This window comes from Hakea prostrata, chromosome 2 (assembly GCF_041222555.1).
Source record: "Hakea prostrata isolate BN-2017 chromosome 2, UWA_Hpros_2, whole genome shotgun sequence".
In the NCBI taxonomy this organism is placed as follows: domain Eukaryota; kingdom Viridiplantae; phylum Streptophyta; class Magnoliopsida; order Proteales; family Proteaceae; genus Hakea; species Hakea prostrata.
In genome coordinates this window covers 22,482,906-22,500,895 of record NC_142601.1, presented here as the reverse complement: position 1 = coordinate 22,500,895, position 17,990 = coordinate 22,482,906, and the positions used below count along the sequence as shown (strand labels likewise).

At 34.9% G+C, this 17,990-nt stretch overlaps 1 pseudogene; it reads right to left on the bottom strand.

Moving 5' to 3' along the window:
• Window positions 1-9,004: 9,004 nt before the first annotated feature.
• LOC149024069 (prefoldin subunit 6-like) lies at window positions 9,005-11,619 on the bottom strand (annotated as a pseudogene).
• Window positions 11,620-17,990: the final 6,371 nt, after the last annotated feature.

Here is a 17,990-nt window from a genome sequence, read left to right as displayed (position 1 = left end):
TTGCTACCAAAAAAACAATAATGCGAATTTTCTTTTTTTTTTTGAATTCTGCATTATGTGCATATTACCTCGGCCACATGAAGATTCGTACTCTTGACTTCATATTATGAGATGTTGGTCTTTTTCAATGCAAAAATTGGGGTAATTAAATTATATAAATTGCCCGAACAAAATACAATTGGAGTCTCTCACTCTTCTTATGGTTCAAGTAATCCATTTCGAATTCAATTGATCTAAGGTCAATATTAGATTGGTATTTGGCAAGACTAATTCTAAAAGCTAATTGATGCCGAAACGACAAATAATCAAGGCTAAACAGAATATTGAATTAATAATAAAGAACTCTTTCTCTCAAGGTATCTTCGAGAACAACAATATTCAACTGTCTTAAAAAATATAGAAAATACAATTTTATAGTGCCAATAAACCCTAAAACAAGAAAATAGAAAATTATGAAAATGCCACTGTAAACAAAAAAAAATGCTCAAAATGCCCTCAAAATGATTTCAAAACGCAAAAAAATAACATTGATCATCTCAAAGTAGCAAGTCTTTCTCACGAGCTCATTTAGGATCAATAACAAATTTCATCACATTCCAAGTCCGGGACATAAGTTACCTGTTAGGGGTAATCGGTATTTGTCTCTGCTTTAGTCATGAACCGAATTGGTTGGGTTCATTTGGTTCATAGCCTATTGTTTATTAGAAGGCTGGGTTGGTTCAGGGGGGTAATATGCAAATCATTTTTCATTTGGGATTTTCTCTCTGTTCTACGGGTTTTTCTTGGAGCTCTCTTGAAGGTCGTCAATGGCTACTGTCTTCATTCGCCTGCAACTCTGAGTATCCTTGGTTCTTGAAGGAGATGATATAGGGCTTTTGATCGCTGGAGTATGGCGAGCACTCGATGGTACTTTGGAGACCTATGGTTGCTTGTATCAGGTGTATTCGTAATCTCTTCTTTCTTCTTCTAAATCTGTAACTTCCCAAAGGCTTAGTGAATTGGATTCATACCTGAATCCCGGAGAGTAGGCATATGCCGAACTCCGTAATCATGTCTTCTTCTTCTCTTGATGTGTGAATACCCTTGCATGTTCGGTCCACAAGATTTTAGGGCATGAGGTTTGATTATACGATCACAGATTGGCATCAGAGCCATCTCATTCATGTTCCCTGCTTCATTTAGGTATTGTTGAATCATTTAAACCCTAAATTGAAGGTTGCTTATACGGTTAGGATTGTCTCAGGTTACAATATTAAATTTCTTTCACTGCCTATACCTCTGATATATGAATAATCATTCGGTTCTTATAGTCTCTATACAATTCTGTCATAATTGTTAACCTTATGAAATTGTTTCATTTCATATGTTATGAATGTGCTATGATTATGATTCGGTTCTATAAAACCTCTGTTAAAAGTGTTTCATATAATCGTGGTATACTCTGTTAATGTGTTTGTAACCTGTTGGGTGACAATTTGAGTATAGGTAGGTAATTCTGATATGATTAGGGTTTAATTAATCTCATTAATTCTTGCCTCTCTGATTATACTATCTGCTGTCTAAATTTTCTTGTTAATATTGATCTAATACTTGGTATGTATTGATCTATGGTGTTAACATCTGATTATTAGGCTGCTGTAACTTGTATAAATTGAGCTTATGTTTTTTGTGATTAATTAATATTGATTATTTAACTCTTTGTTAGAATAATCTTTTATTTTTCAGAATTGTTTAATCAGTATTGTGAATAGTGTTCTTTTATACTGATTAGGGTCTTGTACCGGGTTCAAAGTGGACCCAAGTAAGGGTTTCTGTCTACCAGGGGAGGATACTTCTCCCAGTGTGGTTAGTGTAGTTACCACAGGCTCTAGTAGAGCTGTAGGTCTAGGGGGGAACCCTAGCTACCTAAGTTTGGATACTCCTATGGGGGGGTTTCCAGGGTAGATATTGAGAAGTTTGATGGCACAGGGGATTTTGGGATTTGGAAGAGGAAGGTTCGAGCTTTAATGGCTCAGCAAAAGCTCCTAAGATCAATAGATGACCCAGATGATTTCTTTGAAAGTATTGATCCAGTCTTGAGGACTGAAGTGATGGAGAATGCAATTGGTTGCATGCTCTGGAACATCACTGATGGGGTTATCAAGTGTCTTAATGATGATGACAATACTCCTATTAAAGTTTGGAATAAGCTTGAACAGATCTATCAGAAAAAGAATCTAGGTAACAAAATTTATTTGAAGGAGAGGTTGTATGGGTTTAAGATGGACCCTACAATAAGCCTTGACAAGAACCTAGATATATTTAAGAAGCTGATTCAAGACTTAGCAAATACAGGGGAGAAGACTAAATTGGAAAATCAGGACTTGTCTATTATCCTATTGAATTCACTTCATAATGATTATCTTGTTGTTAAGAACTCAATCAACTATGCCTGTCAAAACATTTCCCTAGAACAACTGATTGATGCCTTAAAGAATAGGGAGTCTGAACTATTGGCTTCTGGTAAGACTAAGGGCAGTGGGCAAAACCTGTTTGTTAAGGGCAAGGGCTCTTACAAACAAGGGAGACCCAAAGGGAAGGAAAAAGTAATTGAAAATCATGAGACTAACAATAAGAATAATAATGGGAACAACAAGTCTGATACAAACCTCAAGAGATGCTTCTTTTGCAAGAAAGTAGGACACTTTAAGAAAAATTGCTTTGCATATAAGAGAAAAATGAAGGAATTGGAGACTTCCCATTCTGATATGCCTGGACCTAAGAATGGTCAAGCCAATGTCTATGAAGACATCAGTGAGGTGCTTACCATATCTGAGGTTAGTAGGCAAGAAGGATGGATTTTAGATTCAAGTTGTACTTATCACATGTGTCCACACATACACTGGTTTACACACTTGTCTGAGTTAAATAACGCCAAAGTTATGATGGGAAATGATGATTTATGTGATGTAATTGGTATTGGTTCTGTTGAATTGATGAATCACAATAAATATGTTTTCACCTTACATGATGTTAGATACATACCTGACTTAAAGAGAAACTTGATTTCAATTAGTAGCCTTGACGTTGACAGTGTTGGGTTTGTAACTTGTATCTCTGGGGGTAGTCTTTCTGTATCTAAGGGATCTCATGTATGTTTAAAGGGCATTTCGCAGTCTGGTTTGTATGTTTTTGATGGTAGTACATTCCTAAATAATATCTCCAATATTTGTTGTCTGTCAAGTGAGTCAAATATCACTAGTGTGTGGCATGCTAGGCTAGGACACATAAGCAATAAAGGAATGCAAGCTCTAAGTAAACAAGGCATGTTTGGCAAGGATGTCATTGATAACTTAGAGTTTTGTGAGTCATGTGTCTTAGGTAAGCAGCACCGGTTAAGCTTTGGAGCTGGGTCTCACTTATCTGGGGATATATTAGAATATGTACATGCTAATTTGTGGGGACCTGCTTCAGTCTTGTCTTATGGTAGAAACTCTTATTTCTTATCCCTTGTTGATGACTACTCTAGGAAAGTGTGGATCTTCTTATTGAAGACCAAGGATGAAACTTTTGAAAAGTTCAAGTATTGGGTTGCTTTGGTAGAAAACTTGAGTGAAAAGAAAGTTAAAACATTAAGGACTGACAATGGATTAAAATTTGTTAATGAAATGTTTAATGGATTTTGTAATGACAAAGGGATTCAAAGGCATAGGACTGTTAAATACACCCCTCAGCAAAATGGCATTGCTGAAAGAATGAATAGGACAATTTTAAACAAGACTAGATGTATGCTCATAAGTTCAGGGGTACCTAAGGGTTTCTGGGGTGAAGTTGTTACAACAGCTGTTCACCTAATCAATAGGAGTCCCTCTGTTACCTTAGGGTTTAAAACCCCTGAGGAAATGTGGTGGGGGAAACCCCCCAATCTTGGTTACCTTAGGGTATTTGGGTGTGAATCCTTTGCTCACCAGAGCATTGGTAAATTAGAACCCAGGAGTAAAAAGAGCATCTTTCTAGGGTATCCTAAGGGGGTGAAATGATATAAGCTATGGGATAGGACTGTGCCTAGTGTTAAGACCTTTGTTAGTAGGGATGTTCTCTTTAGGGAGAGTGTGTTCCCTTGTCTTTCCATTGACAATACCAATTTGAATCCACTTGATCAAAGAATGACAGACTTCACTCAATTTGATTTAGGGCAGGCTGATGTTTTCTTAAGTCCTGCTCAGACTCTTGATTCTAGTATACCTAAAGGACCCTTGACTTCCCCTCAACCTAGTTCTGGTAATAAAGAATCTGAGGTTGTAGTTTCTGAGATTGAGAGTGGGCCATTGCCCTCTCTTGAGACTTCCCCTGGAGAGGTGGAAGAAGTTCCTGATCTGAGTAGTTACCAATTGGCAAGGGATAGAGTTAGGAGAGTGGTTAGGCCACCTAGAAGGTATGTAGCCAACTTTGCACATGAGACTGATATTTCTATCTCTGATATTGGGTTAGATGAACCTAGTTCCTATGAAGAAGCTTTGGGTTCCAAAGATAAAGATTTATGGGTTCAAGCCATTAATGATGAATTAGATTCATTAAATAAGAACCAGGTTTGGGAACTAGTTCTGAAGCCCAAGGATCAAAGGTTATTACCTTGTAAGTGGATATTTAAAATCAAGGATGATGGAATTGATAATTCCAAAAGATATAAGGCCAGACTTGTTACAAAAGGTTTTGTTCAAAGAGAAGGGGTGGATTATGATGAAATTTTCTCTCCGATTGCCAAGTATAAGACTATAAGATTGTTGTTGTCCCTTGTTGCTCAGAACAAAATGACTATAGAGCAATTGGACGTGAAAACTACCTTTCTTCATGGCAATTTAGAAGAAAGGATATATACGCAACTACCTTTAGGCATCTCGGCAGCTGGAGAGGAATCACAAGCTTGCTTGTTGAAGAAATCTCTCTATGGACTTAAACAGGCTCCTAGGCAATTGAACAAACGTTTTGACTCATTTGTGTTGAGTGTAGGGTTTAAGAAAAGTGTTTATGACAGTTGCCTATATTTTCTCATTTCAGATTCTATTGTGTTGTATCTTATACTTTATGTTGATGATATATTGATTGCTTGTGTTGATTCTAGTCTTATTCAAGATGTTAAGAACAAGCTGAAATCTGAATTTGAGATGAAGGATCTTGGGACAACCAAGAAAATTTTAGGGATTGAGATTTCTAGGGATAAGGGGGAGGATACATGCTTAATTGTAAACATGTAAATGTTCCTTTAACTGCACATTTTAAACTTTCAAATGATCATTGTCCTAAGAATAACTCTGAAAAAAGTGAAATGTCAAAGATCCCTTATTCTAGTCTTTTAGATTCTCTTATGTATCTCATGATATGTACCAGACCTGATATTGCTCATGCTGTTAGTGTACTGAGTAGGTTTATGTCTAATCCTGGTAAAGAACATTGGCTTGCTCTCAAGTGGCTCTTAAGGTATTTGAGAGGTACTGTTCATAAAGGTTTAGTGTTCAAGTCCACACCTGGTGATCTTATTCTTGAAGGATATACTGACTCAGATTATGTCAGTAATGTAGATAACAGGAAATCATTATCTTCCTATTTCTTTCTGTTATCTGGTAATTGCATCAGTTGGAAGGTGCAACAACAGCATATAGTTGCTTTGTCCACTACAGAGGCTGGGCTTTTTGCTGCATCTGAATGTGTTAAAGAGAGTATTTGGTTGAATGGTTTGTTGTGTGAACTTGGTATTTTGAAGATTAAATATGTTGTCTTTATTGATAATCAGAGTGCTATCTTTTTATGTAAGAATCCTGTTTATCATGACAGAACCAAACATATAGACATTAAATACTTCTTTCTCAGGGATAAAATAACTGATGGTTCACTTTTAGTTGAAAAGGTAAGTACTGAGCATAATCCTGCAGACTGTGGTACTAAGTCATTGCCTCTTTCTAAATTTCTACATTGTCTTGATTTGTTGGGAATTGGTGATGTTGTCTTTTAGTACATATGTTATGTAGTTTTGAGTTGTATATTATTTGTTTTTGGATTGTGGTGTGTGTTTTGTTGTTATTTGATTGTTTATCAGGTTTTGCATTTGTTGCAGTTTTAGGGGAGATGCTGCCCAAATTTTTATAACTCTTTCTTTGTTTGTCTCAGTTATGAGATATTTGCCTGGTGTGTGCATGTGTGCTCTTCATAGTTATATGAGTGAGTTATGAGTTATGAGTTATGTTTAGGGCTTTCTCTACCTGGTGTAGTCTGTTGCATGGTGTATCTGCATGAAGTCATTAGTGTTGCATGGTTAGTGCGTGTCTAGGTATTTTGCATATTTTATTTGCTTTGTACTGTGGTTTTCTTTTGTCTTGTGTGTGCAGGTATACTTGGATGATGACGGTCGCATCCAGCTCACTATAGTCATTTTGGGTGTACAGATTAAGGGGGAGATTGTTAGGGGTAATCTGGTATTTGTACTGCTTTAGTCATGAACCGAATCGGTTGGGTTCATTTGGTTCACAGCTTATTGTTTATTAGAAGGCTGGGTTGGTTCAGGGGGGTAATATGCAAATCATTTTTTATTTGGGATTTTCTCTCTATTCTACGGGTTTTTCTTGGAGCTCTCTTGAAGGTCGTCAATGGCTACTGTCTTCGTTCGCCTGCAACTCTGAGTATCCTTGGTTCTTGAAGGAGATGATATAGGGCTTTTGATCGCTGGAGTATGGCGAGCACTCGATGGTACTTTGGAGACCTATGGTTGCTTGTATCAGGTGTATTCGTAATCTCTTCTTTCTTCTTCTAAACCTGTAACTTTCCAAAGGCTTAGTGAATTGGATTCATACCTGAATCCCGGAGAGTAGGCATATGCCGAACTCCGTAATCATGTCTTCTTCTTCTCTTGATGTGTGAATACCCTTGCATGTTCGGTCCACAAGATTTTAGGGCATGAGGTTTGATTATACGATCACATTACCCCATGTGCATTACTAACATTTTTCTTTGAATAGGTGTTTTTATATATTGGGGATGGGGGTGTCATATAATATGAGACAGGGCTTCGCATTAGTATTGAGGGATTCAAACTCTAACCTTCTACTTTGAGTAATTGATTCTTTTACAAATTGAGCCACCCGTCAAGGTTCCAATTGCTAGCATTTTATTCATGTTTAGATCAGATATTTTATTGCCCTTCAATGTATATGATATCATTTGACCATTTAGTGGGGCAACCATATCTCATGAAATTTATTATGGATATGTGGAAAGGAATTGAGTGGTTTGCAAGTCCTCTTAGGGTAGAAGAAAACCCTACTTGTTAAAGCAACTTAGAAGGGGTGAATAGGTTGCAACAAGTGGATTTGTCTAATTTTCAGGTTTAATTTCAAATACAAGATAAATTGTAAATTTCAATGAGATTAAAGAAATGCAATCAACTATAAGACAAGTATTTTATAGTGGTTCGACTTTGCAAGTCTACGTCCACTCTTCTCTGAGCCTCAAGTGAGTATTCTTCTAATGATTCTCTTTCAATACAATAGGTAGAGATTAAACCCTTTCAATCTATGTTCAATAGGACAAGAGCACATTTTATAATTTTTATTCTAAATAGGGCAAAAGCACTCTCTATCAATTCTAATCAACATATATTAGAATTGAACAACAACACAATGTAGGAGATGAAGAATATTACCTAACAAGGGATGTGACACTTTACCCCTTGTGTGAGTGTGATGCAATGATGATGAGGGCTCAAGTAACGAATGAATGCACTACTAATGAAGTATCAATGGCCTTCAATCACTTCAAGCTTTACTCCAATGAGCTTACTTGACAACTTTTGAATGTTCTTCAAAGTTGAGTGAAGTTGGAAAGCAAGTAATCAATGCTTGTTCACAAATTGAGAGCATGAGAGTTACAATGTTGTAATTACTCAATAGGCAAGGTAGAAGCTCTCAAATGGGGGTGTTGGGCTTATAAATATGACATTCAATTGTTAGGCACAACATCTCAACGAATATAATTTTTCGTCCGAATCAGCAGAAGCTTCGTCTCAAAAAAATAATCTTTGGGCTTAAGTCAAACCAGACGGACATCCGTCTGGCTTGCTATAGCCAAACAGATTTCTGTCTGGTACTCTGTGAATAGATGGATGTTTGTCTGGTAGCACGAGTGTACACCAAGGTGTATTTAGTATGCGTTTGGTAACGTTTCTGTTCCAGGTGACCAGTTCTTATGTAAAACCATTTTTACATGTTTCTATGTTTAAAGAACATTTTTTGTTTGAAAATAGGCGTTTGATAAACCTGTTCTAAAAGTATTCCCGGAACAATTTAGAGTTTGATAAACTCATTCCAGGAATAGAAAAAGAACGTTTATAGAACATATGGATGTTTGATAAAACTATTACAGGAAATATGTTCTTATTACAAAAATTTATCCTAAAAATAATAAATATGATTAAATTCACACCCCATATTAAATATGGATACCAAATTCAAATGTGCATGAAACCAATTAAAAACTAGGATTAACAATGAGAACTAGAGTTTTTACGTGTAGGTCCCCTTAGTGGGCCATAAACTAATGTTAGGTCCCCTTAATGCAAACTAAGGTTAGATCCTCTTAATGAGGATTTGATATGTATTTTTTGTAGTTTTTTTTTCCGAAAGTCAAAATTTGAAGCCAAGCCTTTATGTACATGTTATTTACGCATTTACGTTTATCAATTAGTTTAGCTGTGTTTGAAATACACTTTCAATTTACATGAATTTGAAGCAACTTAGTAAAGCCTTCGATGGAGGTACCTTGGTGCGAACGAATCCAATGACTCTTTTTTAAAACCAACACATACTAGAGGAAAGGGGAAAATTTTAAATTAAAATGGCATAGTGCTTTTCTGTGCAATTGTGAAACGACACCATACAATTTCACTAATTGTTTCCCTTTAAAATTTAAAATGACATGGTGCCAAGTCACTCACAGAGCACTTATTGCCTAATAAGGCCCGCATCCTCAAATTAAATTATGCCTTTGCTTTTCCAGCGTGTAGAGATTGAATTCTTTGTTGTAGCTTTAAGATCTGTAAAACAAGAATTAATACATTAGGAAGCCATTAGTAACATAATGGTCTAAGAGCTAAGGCAACTCAAGGTGGTCCAGGTCCTTCCTAAGTGCTTAGGCAATTAGGCAGCACCTAAGCGATGCCTCGACAATCTACATCACGTTCCAGCATAATTTTTTAAATATATCAATTATATAACTTACATAAACAAAATTCAATATGAAGCCACAACAGGTGATCAAAAATCTACCATTAAGTCACATCAAGTCAATCAATTTTTAGCTGCAATATCATCAAATTTCAACATAAAAATAGAAGACAGAAGAATTGAAGATGCAAGCTTTTAGAAGTCTGAAACAATCAAAAGATATATCGGTTCATATGTTCTTGGACTTGGTCATTTTCAGCATAGAACAAAAACCCACAAGATCACATCGCCTTTTCATGGGAGGGTGACAAGATAGGTAGTAATATAAAAAACGCCACTACTCAATCAAGATTCTGCTCTAGTCCAGATCTCAAACTGATATTTTGAACCAATAGAGGACTACCTAGATCATGTTACAAAGAGGCATCCTAACTCAATCGAGTCAAGATTCTTAATCTCACCAAGACAAAGCCATTTCACCCCTTTGTACAGCAATTTGCCAGATTTTGATTATTTTTTCTTCATGACATCGGTACTCTTTTAATTTATTTCACTTCCGAGTTCACTCCCATTATTCCATAATTCCCTTCTACCCAAAAAAAAATTATTTCATAATTTCCCACTTGTTCCCTACTTTATTTATTTACCAATCTTCCCTTCTAAAATTTTACTTGCAGACCACTTCATTTTGTTTACGGCACTGCCATTACATTTTGATCAATATAAATGTAAGTGCGCCCATAACAACCCAGATTTAGGGTCTTCAAAGAGTAGGATTGCATTAGTCTGTCCCCTTAATAATCTTGCTGGTGGAAGAATGTCAGCAATTTGAAACCACATTATCATATTAACACGTGTGTCATCATCACCAAGACATCTTTACACTATGGTCTAAAACGAATGACTTGAATAAACTTACGAAAAACATGCAAAATAACAAAAACAACTTAATGGAAATCCATATGGAAATCCAACGTCTACCATCTGCATGTTACAATTTCTGAAAACATAAAATAAAGTTACACCTTTAAAAGCAACAACAGTGACAATTCAATCATGGGTATCTTATCAAGTTTGCCATCTCGCATTTGTCCTGTTAGGTTATGTTGCAAAACAGAAAAGTGACTATCAACATATGGAGGTAAAATAGTTAAATTGACAAAACGAAAAATAGGAGAAAACATCAATTCCTTAAAACCTACCCAAGGTTAGGTTCTTGTCTTTTCATAACATCGAATGCCTATAAGCTTGTCCCAGTTTAAACTGTTGTCCTCCCCTTCTCGGGGTGGGGCTTGGCCCTTTCAGTGGAATTCTTTATCCCCCAACGCCCCCCCCCCCCCAAAAAAAAATTACGTAACTATTCACTTAGGAATCCGACTAACTCAAAGTAATCACAACCAATCATGAATCTATGGTGAAGAGAAAAGTCATGAACATTTCAGTAAGGTCCATAAGCATCCCATAGCAGCATCGTAGTGGTAGGTAAAGTACTTGCTGCATCCTTCTTGCTGTTCTGTTTCTCTTCCAACTCTTGAAGATTACCATCTAGACGTTTCCTGTCAGAATACAAAATGCAAGAAGAATAGGAACCCCTTGAGAACTAGTTGTAAGCAAGAAAAAAGAAACTAAATACCCAAAAACAAAGTCACCATACAATTCAGGAGAGATATATTCAATCCATTTGCGAACATTAGCATTTGCCTCTGCCAAGTCTTGCTTTGTTTTGAATCTATATACTGCTTTTTGAATCTATATACTGCTGATTCAATCCAGTCCACTCATTTCATTGTTGACTTTGTAATCCCTTTCATTTCTTCAATCATTGATAAGAACTAGTAAATAATTCAAGTTTCATTCAAATGCATCATGAGAACTTACTGTTTAGTTCTTAAGCAGTAGGAACTAGAATAAACAGTGCAGTAGCAATAAATGCTCGGTACTTCCATAATCTCATCATCTTTTTTTTTTTTTTTTTTTTCATTCCATATCCCTCCCCAGCCCATTAACTTGTACACATTAGCATTCTCATTCAACAGATCCAACTCCTATACACAAATAAAAAGTAACAATCAGAGGAAAAGACAATAGGTGGAAAAACAATAAATGGAAGTCGAAGAGGAAATCAAACTGACTTTGAGAACAAGTTCATTTTCACCAAGCTAGATAGTATACTTCTTCCTTACTTGATGGTTCTTTGCAATATCTGAAATAAGAATGAATTTATCAAGTTCATGGACTTCCAAAAGTGAGGAAAACAAAACTTGAGATGAAAATCTAGGGTTAGAGAGTTTCGAGAGTTATTGGAAGCAATCTAAAAAAAGGAGAGGAGAACAAAGAACTTGCCTTTTTGGAGCTTACTAAGATCATTGGCCTTCATCTTCAGCTTGTGATGTAGTTCTCGTAGTGCAGATGAAGAAGAAGACGCCATTGTTCTCACCTAGTCCAAGTCAATTGGTACGGCTTCAATAGTTCAGTACCGGATTTTAAAATTGAAACCGTACCACTCCAAATTTATATAGCTCGGTACTTTTTCGGTATCTGCAAAAAGGGTACAGTCAGTTTTAGTATGAAATCGGTGCGGGAAAATGGTTTAAACACGGTATAATAACCTTTGCTGGAAAATTAATCAAGTTACATCTAAAATCCCCCTTATTGAGACAGATATCAAAAAGAAGAACAAATTTGCAAAGCAAAGAAGAAAAGATCACAACAGAATGAGAAGAGAATGAGAAACCAAGATGGATAGAAGGGAAGAGAAACTGAAAAACTACCATTTCAATAAAAAATGTCAATGGATAAAATGGTGTCAATTAAAACCCAAATAGAGTACCGAAATTTGGTATTACTTGGTCCAAAAACGAATTTGGACTGAATTTATTCAATTTGATTGAGTTCAACTTATTTGGCAGCCTTTTGGTTGTTAAACCCTTACCTAGAATCCATATTGGAAGGTCTGGGGCTAGCTAAACTGGCTATTATTAGGCAGATACATGATCATCTAACTCATCTCCTTTAAACCAAATAATCATATTTGAGTTTTAAGACTTATCCACCCAAATCAAAAGTTAATGGATCACAGAATATGGGCAAATCAACTTTCTCCCAACTCCATTTTCAGTTTTGGTCTTAGGAAAATCTCATCGTACTAGATTTTATGGCAAGTGAACCTCCCTGTAGCTTTCCCAAAATACTACTTTTTTATGAGACTAGTTCAAAGCAAAGTTGGAACTTTCCCTCTGCTTTAACAAAAAGAAATGGTGGCTATTGACTGCTAATCAAATAGAGGCCAGTGACGCAAATTGGGTATATAAGTGAAGGTGATCATCTCAGATTTTTGAACTGGGAAAAGCTTCTACCCATTTCGAAGGAGCCATGGCCGTTACACCTTACCCCTATCCTGCTCCTTTTATTGGATTCGTTTCCTCCTGAGAATAACTAGACTTCAGGATCAGAAACTTCACTTTTGATGGGTTCTATTATATTAGAATTCATTCTTCATAAAACGCAAGATAAAACGGAAGTTCTTCATTTGTTATAGAACGCAAGATGAAAACAAGTCCAGAAGATTAGAAGACACTAACCTATGTCGACCGAAATGCAAAATAATTGACGAAGATGCTAGCAAGCTCGAGGGGAACGAAGAAAAATGAATCAAGGTAACTCTGCTTCAGCCGGTGGTCGTCGTCTCGCCGAGGCCCGAAGAGGAAGAGTCGAAGTAAGTCGAAGAGACCACAAACCTTCTGCTGAGGTTTCGACTCTTGCGAAATACAAATGGGGTTTTATCGGGAACAATTTATCAGTTCTGTTTTTGTTCTTTGGAAAAAACATGTTTTAGATGTTCTGTAAAGAGTATTCTTGGGACCAATTTTTGTGCCGGTTCGTTCTTTAAGAACGGAAGAACGAACCATTTTATCAAACGCTTCTAATCTGTTCTTCCATTCTCAAAGACTAAAAAAACGCCAGAAATGTTCTTTCAGAGTGTTATCAAACGCACCCTTAGGGACTTTATTCAGTTTTTTGTATTTCTAGCCAACCCTAAGCCTCATACACTCTCCTAATATGTCTTAAGTTAGTCTGATGACATGATATGTATATATTTTAATGCAATTACATATGAGTGCATGTGAAGGTGTCCTAAGTCCTGAATTTATCTAAGTCTTGAACTTGACTTGATTTTCGCATCTTTTTGTGCTTTAATCTTGATGTTCATCTTGACTTTGGTTCTTTGTCAAAGTTTACTTGATATTGATTTGGGCTTGAGCATCCGGTGACTTTGGTTCAATGAGTTGGATTTCGTCCACTTGCTTTCGTAATGAGCTGGACAATCACAACTTAGTATAGACATTAGTAATTTGTGTTTGTTATCATCAAGACTAATGAACGCTAATGTGGCAATGCTAACATGACACTTCCCAACAAACTCTCCTGTTTTAATGATGACAAACACATAAGTGATATAGTATATGAATAATAATTAGTAATAGTAAAATCATCACTTATTCATGATGTACCTCAAATGCCCCAAAAAAAGTATATCACCATGAAGTACCCTAAATACCCCCAAACATGGAACATTACATAAAAACATCATATACATCACATTAAACATCATATGTTTATGTTCCCAAATTTCTACCCCTTTGTTATCAACAAACAAGAGAAAAGCATGGAATGCTCCTCCTGAATATAACCCTCCCCCTCAATCAAGGCAAGATATCAATAAGAGAGGAAAGTAGTTTGCATTGCATAAATTGTCATTACATAAAAAAGAGAACTGTTATAAAATAAAGAGAAAATATATTAGATACAAAGAAGAAAGACAAGATGAGTTCAATCAGAACTAATTCATTCAGTTGAGTGCATTACATATTTATAGTAGAAGGAGCATCTACTCTGATATGGAAATACAATATATGATTCTTGCACACAATAAGATATTCTTGATATGGAAAGATAGATTGCCGCCCAAGATAGAAGGTGCATAGAATGGAAATATTGACTGCCAATATTGTGTAATGAGATGGTTGTGATCTTCACCAATATTGCATCATGAGGTAATTGAGATCTTCAATTGGAAGTACAATCTCTTTGGGGTAATGGACATCCATAATAAATATTATTTATAACACTCCCCCTTGGATGTCCATCAATAGATAATGTACCTCATTAAAACCTTACTAAGAAAAAACCCTGTGGGAAAAAAATCTTAGTGAAGGAAAAAGAGTATACATATCTAAATAATACGTATTGGTAGCTGCCTCATTAAAAACCTTACCAGGAAAACCCGGTGGGACAAAACCTTGGTTAAGGGAAAAAGAGTGCAGCACGTATTTTACTCCCCCTGATGATAACATCATTGAGTATCTTTGAATACGTACATTCCATTATCATATACCAACTTCTCAACATTTGAAGTAGGCAACGCCTCAATAAATAAACCTGTCAAGTTATCACTTGAACGAATTCAATGAACATATATTTCACCATTTCATTGAAGATCAAGAGTGAAGAAGAATTTTGGTGAAATATGCTTCGTGATATCTTCTTTGATGTATCATCCCTTCAATTGAGCTTTGCATGCAGCATAATCTTCATATAATATTGTTGAAATTCCTTCTTCTAGTAGAAGACTGCATGCTTCATGAATGTGTTGTATCATTAATCTTAACCAAATATAAAATAGCTAACATTCACTTGAAAATAAATAGCATGTTTGAGATCTAGTTTTATGTAGATCAGATAAATATCCTGCATCTACAAAACTAGTAAGTTGATATCCAAATTCATAAAATAATATCATGTCAATAATTTCTCAAATATACTGAAATATATGTTTTATAACATTTCAGTGTCTTCGTATTGGAGAATAAATAAATCTTGTTAATACACTTATAGAAAATGCTACATCCGATTGTGTATTATCAGCAACATACATTAATGCCCCATTTGCACTAAGATATGGTACTTCAGGACCAAGAAATTCTCCACTGTTTTCTTGGGGTCGAAATGAATCTTTCTTTATATTGAGCGATCTCACAACCATTGGGGTACTCAATGGATGTATTTTATTCCCAATGGATGTATTTTATTTAGATAAAATCTCTTCAAAATATTCTTTATATAAGTTGATTGATGAACGAATATTCATTCGTCAAATGCTCAATTTACAAGTCAAGACAAAACATTGTCTTTTCAAGATTTTCATTTCAACTTTCTTCAAATAATCTACTGCTTTTGGAAACTCTTCAGGAGTTTCAATGATATTTAAATCATCATTATATATACTTACTAAAATTAGATCCATATCCTTAATAAAGGCACAATAATAAATTGGACCATTTTTATGCTTTTCATTTAATAAATATCCACAAAGGAGTTTACCATATATGCCTTGATAATCTTTGAAGCCTTATTGAACAAACTTCATAGGAATTTTTATATACTTCAGTCATTTTGAATCCTTCAGGGATTTTCATATATATTTCACACTCAAGTGAACCATATAAATAGGCTGTAATAATATCCATTAGACGCATGTCAAAATTTTCATATACTGCCAGATTAATAAGATATCTGAAGGTGATTGCATCCACCACAAAAGAACATGTTTCCATGTAATCAATGCCAGGCATCTACGAAAATTCTTGTGCCATAATTCATGATTTATATATCACGATTTCATTATTTTTCGCAGAAAACTCAATTGTACCCCACTGGCTTTATACCTTCAAATGTTGGACTACAGGTCCAAAAACTAAATTATTTTCAGGGTACCTGAACCTCTCTGGGTTTCATAGAAAGTTATGTCTTCAGGATTTTCATAATCAATTGTCTCCATTTTATGACCATCTTGATCATTTGCTCCTTTCCTTTTCTAGGATTTTATCCTTGGAACCGATTGATCTTCCACGTTTTAAACGTGATTTAATTTCATTTGCACTGATAGATTTTCCTTTGGGACATCAATTCTAATTGGAGCATTTACAATGTGGAATATGAGATTTAGTAACTCTTAGCGGTGTCAAACAAATCGGCAGTTGATTTATAATATTTATTGCATTATCCTTTGAACTTCAAGTTCACGATTGCTCGATGCGAGGATCTAATGAGATAATGATAATGCATACAATCAATCTCTTTTTCCAACTGTTTATTCTCTCCCCCTCATGTTGGAAAAACTAATTCATCAAAATAATACTCAGCAAGTATTGCATTAAATAAATCTCCTATCCTTAGCAATATATTGAATTATATAAGGAGATTTATATCCAACATATATTCCTAACTTTATTTTGGGACTCATCCTTGTGCGCTGTGGTGGAGCAATTGGAACGTAAGCCGTACATCCAAAAATTTTAAGATGAGAAATATTTGGCTTCTGACCATAAGCCAATTGTAATAGGGAGAATTTATGACAACCTCTTGGCCTGATGCGTACAAATGATGCTTTGTTCTCATAAACAATGGTTTAGCAATTAATTGGAGACAATTAATAAATAATTTTACCAAACCATTTTGGATATAAACATGAGTAACAAAGCTATTCAACCGTGATCTCGGTTGTTATACAATAATCATAAAGCCTGAGATGTAAATTCACCAGCATTATCAAGACAAATTGTCTTTATCTTATAATTCATAAATTATGCTCTTAATCTCATTATTTGAGCAAACAATCTCGCAAACACCAAATTGCGAGTTCATAATGAACATACATGTGACCACTTTATAGATGCATCTATTAAAATTATATATTATCTGAATGGTCCACATGATGGGTGAATGGGCCCATACATTTCACCCTCTATACGTTTCAAAAACGTAGAATGTTCAATCTTAACTTTAGCTGGTGAATATTTAATAATAAATATTTCTTGAGAACAAACAATACAAGAAAATTCACTTAATTGAAGAATCTTCGGGTTCTTCAATGGATGACAATTGAATTTTCAATAATTTTTCGCATCATACTTGATCCGGTATGGTCCAACCGGTCATGCCAAATAATAAAATTATTGGAATCAATATTCATTTGATTTACCCAAGCATGTGTTTCAACCATGCGATATTCGTGTAGTACAAATTGGGAGAAATATCTAATACCTTTGTATATATATTTACTTATATCATTATTTGTAGTCTCAATCTGATAATCATTTTGGCAAATAGCTTTGAAACTTAATAAGTTTCTTTGAGACTTACTACAAAATAATGAATTATTCATAGCCAATTTTATCTCCCAGATAATAATAGATTAGCTCTTTCGGAGCTTCCAATCAATGTTGTACTACCGATTTTATATGAGCATTAACTTCCGCATCATCAAATAAGAAAAATATGTATATTTTTCTCTCAGTATAATATGCGTCACAACATATAAAAGAATATTCACATTCTTCATCAAAATGAAACAAAATATATTAAAAGATATATAAAAAGTCAATAAAAAAATTATAGAAGAAAAATATTAAATTTAAGATAAACTAACATATGAGATGAGATTTGAAGATAAAATAATTACATAATCAAATCTTCAACTATTATCTTCAAAAGAGTTTGTAGCATCTAGATGTGTAGTATTTGTGAGGCCATTAAAATCATCACTTTAATAGGCAAAAATTGCTCAAGTATCATGATTTTGGAAAATTCAATTTATCTCCACATTATTTTTTATTTCTTTAATTAAGGCTTGACAAAACTTAATTAAATATTGTGGAGTATAACAGATACATGTCTAATAGCTTTCATACCACATCGGTAAGAAATATTATCTTCACTCCTTGAATTGTTATATTGAGA